This window comes from Anas platyrhynchos, chromosome 2 (assembly GCF_047663525.1).
Source record: "Anas platyrhynchos isolate ZD024472 breed Pekin duck chromosome 2, IASCAAS_PekinDuck_T2T, whole genome shotgun sequence".
Taxonomy (NCBI): Eukaryota; Metazoa; Chordata; class Aves; order Anseriformes; family Anatidae; genus Anas; species Anas platyrhynchos.
The window spans coordinates 31,813,144-31,816,704 of NC_092588.1; the positions used below are offsets into that span (position 1 = coordinate 31,813,144).

The window sequence follows — 3,561 nt, forward strand, 5'->3', positions numbered from 1 at the left end:
ATAAAAAGGAGTTCCCAAATTCAAGTCTAAATTATTTTCAATAGTACAAAGTTAAAAGGGAGGTAAATCTTTCAGTTTTGCTGTTGCTCATTCTGAAAATGGTTCATCCAAGAGAGGAGAGAATTTCTGGGGAAATGTACAGCTAGGATAATCTCTTATTCAACCAATGTCAGTGAAAGAAAAGATTCAATGTTCAACATTCAATGTCTAGATACTACTCTAACTCTGGAGACAGTCCAACCAACCAAAGTGGAGAGCACATGTACAAGGCTCAATGTTTTAAAATGAAACATGCATACAGACATTAACTTAATCACAAATAAAATAGGACTTAATGGCAGGCAGCAGGTAGGCTTAGTGCTATTTAACAGGTTGTGTGTTGGACTCTACTTGCAATGAAACCAAAACTCCGGTTGAAGCAGGTGATCTATTTGCTCTAACAGTAGTGCTTATCTGCTTGCATAAAGAATTCATTCTCATGTTCTTTAGCCACAGGAGTTAATATTTTAGTTACATTTCACTATGTCTTCAGCTAAAATGCTTTCTGCTGGTGTATTCCTGTTTCATTTTACTTCAAAATGGCATCATATACAACAAGAGAAAGAAGGCCAATGTGCTTCTCAGAAAACAAGTAGTTGTGAGACTTTACCAGCCACTACAGATATGCACATACACACACACACATGCGCACACACACACGCACACATGCACATGCACACACAAATAGGAAAAACGACTCAGCAATTGCAAGAGTCGCAATTTACCATGGAAGCCTCTACTTAATATTCCGCTTGATCTGCCAAGTTTATAGCCTGGCAAATCTGAATACAAATGTCGATGCAAATGAGGATTCATTATTCTTACATCGTCTTTGTGTTGAAGCTTAATGTAACTTGGTTCCTGTGGTTGCTCAGGGAATGTAGATTGCAAGACAGGAGGAAAAAAAAAAAAAAAGAGACAAAAAACAAAGAAGCAAATTGGGAAAAGTAACAGAAATGGAAATAAATTTTAAAAATATATGCTAAGGTCTCAGACTAACAAAACATCTAAGCAATACATTACATACTCCCCCCATTTTCTCGTATAAGGTACATTTGCTTACCATTATCAGCAGAGAAGGAGTTAACTGACCAAGACCAGTCTCCACAGAGTCAAAACATAACAATCCTCTTTTTACTGATTATACAATATTGTGCCCATTGTAAAGTCTGTGCCCCATTTATCTGAAAAATTTCAACATTCTTTAGTAATTATAGAGCTCATCTGCTGGTAGAACCTGAACGTTTAGATCTGTAAGAAGATTATAAATGAATTCAAAACCACCCCACCAGTTCTGCTTCTTTCATTATAAATTACTGCTGAATAATTCAGAAACACGTTAAGAAAACTACAGTACGATTAATAAACTACACAATGAAAATCATAATAGGTTAAAGCATACATTTATTGTCCCATTTATAGCCCATCACAAGCAAGGGTTGAAAAGCACCAAATTAGAGAAAACACAAAATGCTGCAAAATTATAATTAGATCCTCAATGCTACAGTACATTGTTCTGACGAATCTTTTGTATAGCTAGCTTATGCTTACATATAAATACCTTCTCAGTAAATAAAATGTACTGTAGGCTTGACTTTTAGAGAAGCTGTAAAGCTTAGCATATGCGATGATCCCAAAGTCAATGCTGTAAGGCTTGCTTCTTCATCCATAAATAAAGCACATTTGCATCCATTCAGTCAAATTAGCTCCATATAAATAGGTGGTTATAATTAGCTCCTCTTTCAGGTTCACGGTTAAAACTCAAGCGTGCCTGCTGTCTTGATTAAATCCACCATCGTCTTCCAATAGCTAGTGCTAATTCTTCCAAGGAAATATTCAGTTGAGGTGTTATTTTATTCTGCACTGCTGTTAGTTGTCTAATTTACGCCAAGTCCCTGCAGTGCTTTCCTTAAGCCATCCTCTTTGTCTTGCCTTTGAAATTTACCAAATCTTACAAGAAATCAATACTTAATTGATTATTCACTTTTCTGCAGCTTCAAACAGCAAGCACGCATAAGATCCTGGAGTAGTCACACGATTTCCAATGCAGGAGGTTGCTTGGTGGCAGGGATCTGCAAGCATCCAACAGCAGGCATTCCACGAAGCTGTGCAGTGGTGTTCAGTGCCGGCATCCAATAAAGCAAATGAAGATACTCTAATGAAGCAGGAAAAGTTCCCATGTGAGACAGATCCATATCAATGCTTTAAATAAAAAGCCGATGCTCTGACTTTTGGATACAAGAGTACCATTCTCTTTGCAGCTACCCCTCTCCTCCTTTCTGCTTACCCTTTTCTTGCCATGGCACTGAAGTGGAATATCCAAAGTGGCACCGAACTCGGAGAACTCCACGCTGGAACGGGGGTGAGACTTGTGCTGCACCTCTGACATAGAATAAGGATGGCAAGCACGTAACATTACGAAATGTAGGACAAATTCAAGCGAGAGAGAGAGAGAGAGAGAGAGAGAGCAAGAGACAGATGGCGGATCTGGCTACAAGCCAAAGCCAGTGAAATGAATTACACTGCTGAATAACTGTACACCATTGATTCTGCCACTTGTTGCTGCATGGCAAAAAAGGGCCCTGATGTTGGTAGGAATCTCCTTGCATGTCATGCATGCCGCAGACAACTTTTAGCGCATAACTCGCCCCGCCGACAGGGATGCGCTACAGTAGCCAGGAAGGACGTGTGTGTGCATGTGCTTGTGTGTAAGAGGAAAAGCATGTGCGTGTGCATGTGGGAGAGCAAGGGATAAAGCTGAATGTGTATGGGGGTGTGTGGGTCTGTGCTAGCGTGCCTAGTGTGTGTGCGCGCGCGCGTGTGTGGAGGGGAAAACAATCCCCGCAATCCAGCCATTTTGTTTAATGAAGAATGGAAGGCTGGCATTCAGAGATGTGGTTATGTGTCGCATATTAATGTGCGCTCTGTAGACATCCTCCCCCTTTTTACATGAGTGGCACAGGAGCGAAGCCCTCAACAGAGCAGCCACCGTGGGAGCGGGAGCCCGCAAGGTAACATATCATCGCTAAGCCCAGGGATGTGGCACACGGTGCTCTGCAGAGGAACAAGTTGCTGTCTGAACAGGAGGAAAAGCTGGTCCCATGATTACAATGTTCGGGTGCATTTGAAAAGAGAGCCCAAGTCGAAGCAGACTGTTCAATAAATGCTTCGTAGCCAGGATGAAGGGAGACATTATGGGATGCCCAGGGGGCTTTGGAAATCAAATACAATGTTTGAGTAGCACAATTTGAGGTACATTATAAAAAAGCAATTTGAATTGCCAATGAGGCGACACATATCTGCATGCTAATTAGACCTGTGTCAAGCTTAGTCTGCCGGGTGGTGTTGATGGCTAGGAATGCGTTTGTAACTCTGCTGAGAGATTGTTTCTGCATAAATTATCAGCTTTGTACTACTGATCATTTTCTGCAAACAAACATGAAATGCAAGATCAAAAGGCAATTCTGAAATTAAAATTATTGATTGATAAAGCTGAGATTTCAGAATCTAATTAGAGGAGGC

At 40.7% G+C, this 3,561-nt stretch overlaps 1 long non-coding RNA gene across 1 annotated transcript; it reads right to left on the reverse strand.

Annotated features, from left to right (window-relative positions):
• Positions 1-1,426: 1,426 nt before the first annotated feature.
• Positions 1,427-2,879, reverse strand: LOC110353935 (uncharacterized). The gene is made up of 2 exons (XR_002405201.4): positions 2,327-2,879; positions 1,427-2,194 (listed from the first exon to the last, which is right to left on the reverse strand). It is a non-coding gene; the product is annotated as an uncharacterized lncRNA (long non-coding RNA).
• Positions 2,880-3,561: the final 682 nt, after the last annotated feature.